The 12437-nt window shown below is 40.7% G+C and overlaps 1 protein-coding gene across 4 annotated transcripts in view; it reads right to left on the bottom strand.

Annotated features, from left to right (window-relative positions):
• The window catches only part of MSRA (methionine sulfoxide reductase A), a 392963-nt gene that overhangs the window by 312181 nt on the left and 68345 nt on the right, over positions 1 to 12437 (bottom strand). The gene's annotated exons all lie outside the window — the stretch shown is intronic.

Raw genomic sequence — 12437 nt, 5'->3', positions numbered from 1 at the left:
CTCCCACTTTTTACAAGATTGAAACCCACTGTATTAACTATTTTAGCTCCAATACCACATGACTGATTCCTATGAAGCTTATGGTCAATTCTTTCCATAGGCTTAGCTCATTTACTATGAAATGAGTTTCCACTGAATTCTTTTATTTCCCACTATACCGCAATCCTCTTACAAAGAAACAGGCACAGAATAAAAAAATAAATGCTGATTCCAAACATATATTTGAGGCAGCCCTTTTTCCTCTCAAAGAAGGCAGTTAACTTCTGAGTGTCAAAAGGATCTTTTAGATGACTGCTGTGAAAAATGGTAGGCACCCCGAAGTTCTTAAATTAAACAAAACCAAAAAATAATTTTTTACACACAAATACGGAAAACCAATTTTAAAAAAAAATACTTTTAAGTAAAGTTGGGAAATAAAAGTAAAAATGCTATTTTCTAAAGTCAGTATCAAAAGAAGATACCAACGATCATTTACTGAGCTACCCACCATCCCAGTGAAGACAGTGGGTGTTGTTTTGTTTGTGAAATGTATACTCTCTTCAGTATACAACAGGATTTGAGGTGGAAGTGGATTTTCTCTCAGGCCACACACATCACAGGTTACTGCAGAACTCAAGAGAAATATATATTTGCTCTATCTGTATGGTAAAGAGGCACAGTCTTCAGGCCGATGGGAGCAATGACTGGAGATGTTCCTGATACGCCCATATGCCTTCCACTGTGGACAGCCAGCGGGGGGAAATTCAGTGTGGAGAAAAGAAGAGACAATTTCTAATTATGAGAAAGACTTTTAGAGAATGGTGAAGGAGAAGGTCAAAGACATAGTCACAGATGAACCTCCAGAGGCAACACGAGGTGCGACAGGAGAGGTGACCCAATAGTAAACTCCTCACCCTCCGCGTGTGGATTCCTGCACCCGCCACAGAATTCCAGAAAAATGTGTGCCCGCATCTCTCTGAGCCCCTTGATTTGGTATGCACTGGTTACCACTATGTAAAAAGAAGTATGCTCTTATAATCTACAGGTTTATATTTGTCCCAACTTTTTAATTTATTGCACTTTTAAAAATCACAAGCCCATAGTCCCTGCCGAGATGTATATATTCCATATGGCTACTCATTATCTACACATTTTAATTTAGTGGTCTAATGAAGTGGAACTCTACTCCTGTGCAAGTGAGAGAGTAACGGTGGACATGAGGAGCTCGAAGGCTGCTGAGCAAATTTGCAGGAGTACAGAGGCCCTTCTAGAGAAAAGGAAATGTTAGGCCTTGAGCACTAAACCCTTTCTCCCCAAAACTCAAAATTACTGGAGCCTGCTGAGATGGACAAGGATGGCACCAGGGGCAGGGAAAAATAACAAGACCCCCTGAGGTAAAGAGAGACAAGACCGCCATGAGACAAGAAAGAGAGGAACCTCGGGGCCACTCCCGACCAGCAGTACCACACAGGCCTGCGTCCAGCCAAGTGGCCGTGTGAGGGAACCTAAAGCGTTTCTGACAGGTGGCAGGAAGGGAGTACCAAACGTCACGGCCAGGCCCTCCCCTGCACACAGTCACTCCTGCTGGCACTCCGAGGATTGTATCGCAGGCCCCTGCTCAGCACTAGCCCATCCTCTCCTTACCTCACAGCCTGACATCCCCCCTCACCTCCACGGGGATGTCTAGCTCCCTTCCCCACTGCTCTTCCCTGCACCACAGAGCTCCCTACTGCCTAGAACCCCCGGGCTGGTACAATGGCAGGACTATACCAGTCAGCTTACTTCCAAGTTAGAGACATCACATGCAATATTGGCTTTGAGGGCCTGAAAATCAACAGGGGAAGGTTGAACACCATGTTATAAAAGCTGTAGGGCCTAAGTCTCAGCCTCTCACTCACACTAACTCACCCCATGACCATAGGCAAGTCCTGTAAAGGACCACAGGTTTCTGTAAAGCAAGGCAGGGCCACCACACAACCCCTGAGGATCCTTCTGGGTCTTCAGTTCTGTGACTGTTAGATAAAACATTTAAGAATTTTACTTTCCTGCATGGCTCGTCATACATTCGTGAAAAAGCCCACATTTTTATGCCTGTGAAACATATCAGGGATGTCCCAAGGAAATTCTAGAACTATCTGCCAGCTTGGGTATACACAAACACATGTTGGGTTGAACCACATGAAATTGCCGATATTTGACTCCTTTTGCTCACAAAACAACAATTTCACATGGTTCAATCTAAATATATTTGGCATGGGGGCACACAAATGCAGAGAATATTGCTGTCATCTTATATGCAGCTGCTGTGCATTTTATATGCTTGGCATGATGAACCACACCTTTGTCTTATCATAGTATAAATTTAAGCATGATAATGTAGATTAAATTCCCAATACAATACCTGCCACATTAGTCATCTCCCAACATTACTAATGAAATCATTAATACTACCCATTGGAGTTGCTTCAACTATTTTTCAGCCCAAAAAAATTACTTCTTTCTATCTAGTACATAACAGAGCAAAAAAGCATTTTAGGTAGAATGGAACTGGCAAAAAAAAAAAAAAAATCACACCAAGTAAACCGTGGAATTTCTTTTGTCCTCTAGCAATTTAGGTTTCAGTGCTTAAAACAAAGAACTATTTCTTCCTCATCACTTTGCCTCTCTCTGAAGTGAGCAACCCCCAGTGATGGAAATGGCTTTCGCTGAGGGCACGGCCTAAAAGACAAGGTATCTTTGCAGGTACAGCTTATCTAAGACCTTTTTAAAAAGAAAAATAGAATTGTGTATTAAAAGAGTGAAATATAAACACTAATGGTAGAGAGTTCTAAAATGGTGGCGCCTCTCTCGTTAGCCTTTGCCTGTTATAATTCCTACTCCATCTTCCTCTTCACCTCAAAGCAAAGCTTGGGTCAGCTGTAACGTGAAATTTAAATATAATAGAGATATTTATACATTTAAATTCCTCAGCTGGTTCCCCTAGCAACAGCTTTAACTTCTATAGCCTACCTTGGATACAGAATACTCCAGCAAGAGTTCTTTGGGACTGATTTCTTAGAAAGCCTACATTGCAGTCAGAACACAGCTTGCAAAACAACATTTGAGCAGAAAATGTAACGTCATTTTTAAACAAAAATTAAAGTGGGTTCATCACAGACATATTTCAACCAAGCATTTGGTTTAGCTGCTCTGTTCTGCCATAGAAAAAGACTTCCCTCCTAAACATTTCATTAATACCTCCCTAAAGCAGTTGGGTTGTTTCTGTCGCCACTCGGCTCAGAGCTCTGATAAGACGCATGCAGTCTAATTTGGACTGCTGTCCGTGAAATGACCACGGGCCGTGGGCAAATTCAGACCAGAGACTGCAGAAAAATGAACATCTTAGCAAAGGGTCCTCAAGCCAGAGCAAGCACTGACAGTGACTTGGTGTGTGTGTGACACAGGCATGGATGTGTCACACTGTCACCTCTACTGGAGAGCAACAGTGACACAGGTATCAATTAAAATTCCCATTTTGTCCCAACTAGATAGGCATGAAAAGAATTTACGTCCAGTTTGAATGCTGACTCCACACAAGCTCAACAATGAAAAATTTCAAGTGTTGTATTGTGTTCTCCAACTGGTGAAGTGGTGAGCTATTCTTTCTCTGCTTTTCTCATATGGTAACAGCTACTGACTTGCACCTGGGAGTCTGTGAGCTCACCCACAACAGGACAATAGAAAGGTAGAGAGAGGGAAGAGTGAACATAGAAAACCAAATGGCGTGGAAAAGACATTTTATAATTTATCATGACAAAAGCTCCTTTAAGACAGAATCTAAAGAGGTAGATTTACGGGTCAGGATATGTATCCTGGTAAGATTCAGCCTCAAAGAATCCCAATAATAACCATGGCTACCATTTGTTGAGCACTCACCATGTGCCAGGCCACATGCTTAGTACTTTATATCAATTTTCTCATTTAAATCTAACGATAACCCTATGATTTAGGTATTTTTCCCCCTTTGGGGCTGACAAAACTGAGGTTTGGATAGGTTCAGGCTTGACGCGCCACATGGCTAGTAGGCAGTGAGCCCAGATCTGTACCTAGGCTAGTTATCCCTAGTAGAGATCATCTCAATATGGTTTTGCTTCTCTAAGAGTTGGACAGTTCCAGGCCTTTTAAGGCACTCTTGTAGGACTCGGCTCCAAGGCAGGATCCCATATTGTGCCTGTTATGAGTAAAGTACAATTTATGGGAGGCCAGGCCTGCTGTCAAGCCCTCCAGCCTCCTAGCCCAAGTGGCAGTTAGTATACGGCCAAAACCTCATTTCCCTAAAGTGTGGGATCCATCCAGACTGAAAGTCAAAAGACATGTCTTTGTGTACTAACTCTGCGACCTATTTACTTTATGACTTTGGGTAAATCATTTAACCTTTCTGACTCTAGCATAGTATCTGACATACAATAAGCACTCAGTGAACAGTAATTAGTATGCTTATTACTACTACATATCTTGCAGGATTGTGGTTAGGCTTTTAAATGTACAGGGAAGTGCCTTGTATGGAAATGTCAGGAGAGGGTGAGGTGGGCTGGGGCAAGCGGGGCAGCAGGGAATTTCTAAGTGAAGCTACTGGAACAGCAGCCCTTGATGTTTCAGACACGACAGAGGGGCTCATTGGTTGGCAGAATGCTCTTGATACCTAGGTGGGCTACGCAACATACACCACGATAGCCAGACTCTGGGCTTGGGGACAGGAGGCCCAATTAGGGCCAAAGACTCTACAGGGAATCCACTGACAAAAACATCAGACAGTCGCCTGGGCAGGACCGCAGTGGAGCATGGATCTGACATCATTAATGTCAGATAAGCAATCTGAAAGCCCAAATTTGTTTGTAAAGGGGGAGACTTCACTTCCTCAGGAAAAATTCTCTATTTACAGAACCATCAGGACCAACGTCACTTCATTGAAAAGCACTGCTCAGATAAATTAAAAATAGCAATCAACCTTGAGAATTTTATTGGCAAGGTGGGAATAATTTCACTCTATCTGAACCATGACAGAATATAACACATGTCAGTCTTCTCCATTCTTCCCTTTATTAATCAATTAGGAGACCAAAAAACTCAATAAAAAATCATATAAAAGGCTTATAAACATCATTCAAATCTTCTTTACCAGTCATTTGCTTTCATTTAGTGTAACTGGTTTTTCCATTAAAAGAAAATTAAATAAAATATGAGATGTTATTGTAGTTGCTTAAGAGGAGATTTGGGGATTATACTTCTTAGAAAAGTAATTTCCACTTCCCTCCTGCTCCCGGCATCCCAGCGCTGTGTCCCAGCTCAGTGACACACACAGCAAGAGTCTCCAGTGGCTGGCTGCTGGGCCGACACTGGCCACAGACAGTGAGGGACAGCAGGATCTCTGGGACCTTCTAAATCAGGGTCTGCGGAGGGGCTCTCAGGCATTGGGAATTTTAACAAGCTACATAGGGATTTCTGTGGCACATCAAAATACGAGGACCAGAATTCCAAATCATTAATTAATGACCAATAAATACAAGTTCATTCTCTGAATGATCAGAAGTACATACCAGGAACCTCCTAACCCTTGTCTGTCCTCCACTTCACACCACTCTTGTCCTAACCTTTGCAATGCAATTCCACCAACTTGGGGTGTCCTCCCTTCCAATACCCACTTCTTTCTCCCTGCAAGCTAATTGCTACCTGCCCAAATCCTACATTTCTTGAAAACAGTTAAACACCATTTCCACTCTTTCCTGTATGTAGCTTTCTTTGATCCTATCAGCCAGAAGTAATTTCTTCTGTGGCTAAATTTCCATTTAATTTGTGCTCTATTTGCATTGTTATCGCCTTCTACGTTGCACTGTAGATATTAACACACACACTGATCCAGTATTAGATGGCAAGCTCCTGGAGAGAAGGATCCACAGCGGATTCACCTTTGTATCCACAGAACCCAGCACATGATAGGTGCTCTATTATTATAAAGAGAAGGAAACAAAAAAGAAACAAAGGAACAAAGGAAGGAAGGAGAAGTGTGTCCTTTCTGATAACTTTTATGGTTCTGTAGTTTGCAAAACAAGCTGAGCTGGCTCCACAGACCATTAACATTTCTACATACACACTCAGCCTGCTAATAAAAGCACACTGAGGATTCTTAAAGGCCCTATAAGAAAGGCTTTATATCCTGGCTTTAGCATGGCTGGCATCTGTGGCATCTAAAACCTGAGAATGCTATTCCTCTGAGGGGTCATTAGCATTCCGTGTGCCCTCAAAGGCTCAAAGACAATTTCCTGGACTCCTGTAAGAATGCCAGTTTCTTTCCAGCCACTGCAAAATATATCTTAGCTACGGCTGGAATTGTCATTTGCTTTCTATGCCTTCAAAAGCACTGTGAGAGATATAGCCCTGTGCTATTATGGGCACTGTCGGTTTCCCTATGTCATATCAAAAGAGCCCTCCAAAGTTTCTTTGTGTGTGCAGTCTCTGTGTGTGTGCACAGTGACACTAAGATTATTTTTCTGGTGACATGCCTTGTCCACAAAGCCTACCCAATTTTTATCTAATAGCTTCCCAGTGAAAGAATGTCTAGGGGGAAAAAAATCCAAACAGTAACAACCCTTATTTCACCCATCCTATATTAAGAGAACAATACAATGCTCTAAAATCTGAAATAATATTCACTATGGGTCAGAATTTAACCTGTCTAGAATTCCACAGCAGGGAGCAAGATGTAGTCACTATTCTCACCAACTAATACCATTAGTCAAGGTACAAGCTCTCCTACTTCCTCTGAAAAGTTGTTACCCTATATGATAGAGTTATAAACAGTCTCCAATTCACAAAGCTGCTAAGGATTCTCCCACACTGTAAACGCAGTGTTTTTCAAGGGCAGTGTGACTGGCATTTGGGGCAGGACAATTCTCTGCCGTAGGGGGCTGTCCTGCACTCTGCTGAATGTTTTGCACCCCTGATAATGCCAGTAGCATCCCCAGTCATTGTGATGCCCAGAAATGCACCCCCAACATTCTCAGTTACCCAGTTGCTCCTAAGGAGGGTGACTACTGCTAGCACATGCACCGATGTGAACACACACATGCACACACACTCTAAAATCCATGTTGCTACTCCATATTCCATGTCATGGGGTTTATATATGTACGTATCACTACAGAGATAAAGAAATAAAGAAAAGGGAAATGTGGAGAGTGAAACGAACAATTGTCAAATGCCCACAGTGAGCAAGCCAGATGTGTGCTGCTTTCACAAGCATAGGCAGGCTGGGACACAGATCAACTCGGCCATTTACAAACACAGAATGTCTTTATTTTTCCTAATAACTGGTATCTTTGCTTTTTTGAGCTTCCTGGGACTCAAGGATGAGGGAATGGGGAGAGAAAGCCTAAAATCGCCAATTAACAGCATTTCCACCCCTTCTGGTGCGTACAGTCCTATCTGTTGAATTTTGTGTTCTAATACTGTTATTAGAATCAGGCTTCCTTCTCTCAACTGGTCCTTCTCCTTCTCCTCCTCAAAGTCCTGCTTCTTGGTGCTCATGGTTCCCCTAGACACAAGGCCCTGGGGGCAGGGGACATCTGCTTGGGGGCAAAAGAAGGAAAATCATTGTTTCAAGTTATTGCCTCAGCAACTTCTTCACCCCATCACTTCACACATATATTATTTCGTTTAATTTTCTCAACAACCCTGAAAAACATGTATTTTAATTCTCATCTTTAAGGTCAAATAAATTTTCCAAGTAGAGGAGCCAATATGTTTACGCTAAACCTGGGTTCACTTCTCTTTACTTCTCTGCCTCTACAACACCACACTACCACCAGTACCACAAATAATAATGACGAGAATAACAATAATGTCAAGGAGTGTCCATGGCAGGAAAGAACCTGCAGTAAATTTGTGTCTGTCCGTTTAAAAATATAGTCTCAGGCAGCCAGAAGCTAGAGAAATAGGATGTTCTGGTTGATGGAATCCATCAATTAGCCACAAAGTCCCTCTGCTTGTGCAGAATGGAATTGGGATAGGGTTACCATACAGTCTTCTCCCCTCAAGGGGCTTGCAAACTAGTGAGAAAATTAAGACTTAGAGAGAGCGCATATTATACAACGTTGCCGCCTAAGTAGGGCTGACAGCAAAGGCATTTGGAAGTTTACCAAGGAGACTTGAATGAATTCCTCAACTCCTGTCCTGGAAAAAAATCAATTTAAATATAATTAACATAACAAGCTTTTGATATGATTCATTATAACATGTCCACTGCATAGTAAACATTTAGTAAGTATGTGTTGGATGAATGAATGAATGAGGTAATGAATAGTACCTTTGATGAAAAGGAAGAGTTGAATAGCAGAGAATTTTTCACTGGGTCTTTAGCACTCTCTAAAGGAAAAAGACACAAAACAGTAGCCCCTTCTCATGCTAGAGACTGGCCTAAATTTGGAATATCACCATGGGCAGAATTTCTCTCATAAAATGCACTTACACAGACAACAAAGCCTGGCCGAGATGAATGCCGACTAGCTCATTTTCTAGGCTCAGTTACTGGCTAAGGGAGCCACGCCAGCCTCCAGAGATGCCTCGGAAGAATTATAAATAAATATGTGTCACAGAAGTTCAGATATACTAAAAGATAGTCAAAATCAGAAATGGCCAACCTGGTAATGCCACATGATCTTGAATATGCTTATGTTAACATTTTATTACCATTGGAATTAAAACAGAAACCTCTTAAAGATCTCCTGCAGAACACATTGAGAGGGAGAAGATATCCACTGTCCTCCTCTCCCCCAACGCATCACAGTCCACAGGAGGGTCCCTAACTCACTCCAGTTTGAGGAACACTGCTCTAGATGAAAAGACTGAGCTGGCAGCAGCCCATATGCAAAGAGAAATCATTCCACACACAGGCAATAAAAAAATCCATTCTTCCTGAATGTCTGAAAAAAAAATACCTGAAATTAAGTAAGATTTAAATTTCTACAACACCATAAAGAAAATAATATATGGTTTTCATATCTGAATTTCTCTACTTGTACATATTCAAACTCAGACATTTTTTAATTATGTATTTCTTCTACTTAACAACAACCTTTCGAATTTCAATCAAATTAGCTAAAGTACTTGCTAATTTACTCAATTCTCTTTTATCAATAAATAGAACAAGTGTCCTTAACTTCAGTATCAAATAGTCATTGATTGTTTTAATGACTTTTGTTTTAAATAGTAAGCTTCACGAAGGATCCCTGGAGAATATCATTTAATATGTTACCTTCCATTCATTCCTTCTGGGTGACGTATAGTGACGTCTAGTGACGTCTACTCCTATGAAACAAATCTACCTTGTAAAATGACCACAATACAAGTATGAACTCTAAACCAAATTCAAAAAGTGGGTTGCCCAATGAAATGTGGTATATACATACAAGGGAATATTATTCAGCCTTAAAAATGAATGAAATTCTGATACCTCCTACAACATGGATGAACCTTAAGGACATTATGCTAAATGAAATCAGCATAAGTCAGACATAAAAGAACAAACAGTATGATTCCACTTACGTTTAAGGTACCTAGAATAGGCAAATTCATAAAGACAGAAAGTAAAATAGAGGTTACCAGGGGCTCAGGGGAGCGGGAAATGGGGAGTTATTGTTTAATGAATACAGTCTCTATGTGGAATGATGAAAAAGTTCTAGAAATGGATAGTGGTGATGGTTGTACAACACTGTGAATGTATTTAATGCCACTGAATTGTACACTTAAAAACGGTTAAAATGGTAAATTTTACATGATGTATATTTTACCACAATAAAAAAGTGGGTTATCCAAATCAAGGATAATTACAAATGACTCAGTTTCTCCTTCCCCTAATCATACCCTATATATATCTTATTTGTTCGTTTATAAAACAAGCCAAGCACTGTAAAGAGAAGAAACAAAATTGAACATACTCCCTAATTTAAGAAACTTGAAGACAAAAAAAAAAATCTAGACAACCACAAGAGATATCCTACACAGGGGACAAAGCATTCTGGAATTTACAAACTGAGAGTGACTAAGAACACAAAGCTATGAATTCTAGAGCAATGTCTGGAAGTTATGTTCACCAAAACATCATCTGTGATTATCTCAAGGGGACAGGATTTTGCAGTGATTTTTATTTTCTTTGTATTTTGGTGTACCATTGGAGTTCATTCAAAGTAAGCACCCATCATTTATGGATCCATCCATCATCCACAGTAAGCATTTATCCATAAATAAAAACACTACAGTTATTTAAAAAAGAAAAAGTGATTAAAACACTGGGCAATGGAGTCCATTTTGTCCATCATCTTCTTTCATTTTGTCTGGCTTTAACAACTTTGACCTAACACACAACTCCAGTCATCAGGCAGCATTTATTAATTTATTAATTATAGGAACCTTGGGTTCCTAGCCAGGTGATAGTCCCAAGTATAGTATGGAAGCAGTATAATTTCCAGGGTTTTCCTTTCTTTCCTTTTAAAGATGGATAAATACAGAGCCTTCTTGCAAAATCTGGTGGAGTTCTGTAGGAAACCTGACACTTGGTGCCTTTGATTAACGTCAAATCGTAAAAGCTGTGTCAAAGGCCTTTTGAAGGGGATGATGGTTGTCTTACTGCAAAATGGCCAAAAGCTTCTAGTAGCCTAACAGAGGATGAAACATTGCTGTGAGTAATAACACTTATTGGTATCATTTTCTGTGAATGAACTGCTGGTCATCCTTAAATGATGGCAGAGGTTAAGATGCTGCATCCTCTCTTACACAATACCTTCATGGCCCAACTGATATTCTGAACAAACAAAAATGTTCAGGAGGAAGAACTTTCATTAGAAACTGTCAGATGACTTTGAAGCCCACAGAATATACCTATCATTTAGTGTCGCCAATGGCACCCCCTATGCCTTCAGGATCAAGTTCAAGCTCGTTAGCCTGGTAGCTGAGGTCCTTCATAAGGTGGCCCTGAATATTCTCCAGCCTCATCTCCTGCCATACACTCCACGCTACTTCCCTCCAGCAACAGCCAGCAGGTCCAGACTGATTCCCTCTCACCTTGGTACTACTGCACAGGTTATTCCCACTCCTGGCATGCCCCTACTTCTCTCCCCTCTCCGTCTGCTTATCTAACTCCTACTCCCCCTTCAAGGCCCAGGGCAAGTGTTTGACTATCTGGATTCACTTTTCTATTCAAACTTTTATCTGTGGCTCCAGGCTCCTGCCCCCGGCCCCGCCACCCTACCCTGTTGCATCCTGTAAGAAACTCCTGGAGTCTTCTTCACCCAAATGTCCCAGCATCCTAGGCTACGAACAGGGTAAGCACACAGTAAATGAATTTGAACGAATGAGTGATGTCATTGAACTCGTGACTTTTCATGTTAAGAGGAAGGACTGAGAGTCAAGTTTTCTAGCTGTTCCAAGCAGTACCAGATTCAGATCACAACGAGATGTGCGAAAAGGCCAGCTCTCCACCCACATCAGGAGGCAGCCCAAGTGGCCCAACTGCATGCTCTTCCCTGTCAAGCATTTAAAATTTAACCAGAACAGGAGAGGCACTCAGACTACACCTACCAAAGGAGGACTAAGGAGTGAGGAAGTCTGCCATGGTGTTAAGGCCCTGAGAGTCTAGCCCCAGAGGACAGACCTAGCCAGAAGGTTGCCTTCTGCTCTTCAAAGGAAACACTTGGCAGCCTTCATATTCCATAGAATGTTCTGGCACAATTACTGGACGTATCCTTAAGATCTAGAAGGCTATCGTGGTCGATCTTCTGAAATCACTAATCACAACACATAGCAACTAGTGATTAGTCAAGTCAATGGAAGTGGTGAGTGGAATTAAAGCCTCTTAGTTCAAATTTTATACTTTCTTTCAATCTTACAATTTAATATCTCTATTTAATCATAAAATGAATTATCTTCCACATAATAAATGTTCAGTATCTTTCTAAATAATAAAATACATTTTCCCAGCACATAAACCAATAGCTTTATTTTTATGCTAGAACTGATGTGAAATTACATGTCATGAATTATTCATGCCATCCAATTTAATTCAATTATTTTTACTGAATTCATATCTAATCCATAAAAATGTTTAATTCAACCAAAAAAAAATCATCTCTGCACCCCTGAATAATAGATTTCTTGCAAAATTTCAAGAAAGATAAGTGGATATTTTGTTTGAAACAGCAAAGCATATTATAATTATAATGATGAAAATAATTTTAATTATTTAACCATACATTCTGTTCTATTTACTGACTGATGTCTCATAAAAGAAAACTTATTTAATATCAAAGTAGAATCATATGAGCAAGAAGTAAGTCTTAGTTCCAATTATGGCATCAAAGTCACTTTTAGATTTTCCATAAGATTCACACATATAACAGGCAGATGCCCCCTCAAATGAGAGCAGATAC

This window comes from Ceratotherium simum, chromosome 12, assembly GCF_057802395.1.
Source record: "Ceratotherium simum simum isolate JZ-2026a chromosome 12, ASM5780239v1, whole genome shotgun sequence".
Lineage (NCBI taxonomy): Eukaryota > Metazoa > Chordata > Mammalia > Perissodactyla > Rhinocerotidae > Ceratotherium > Ceratotherium simum.
Note: the sequence above shows the minus strand (reverse complement) of the source record. Positions and strands in the feature narration are given on the sequence as shown.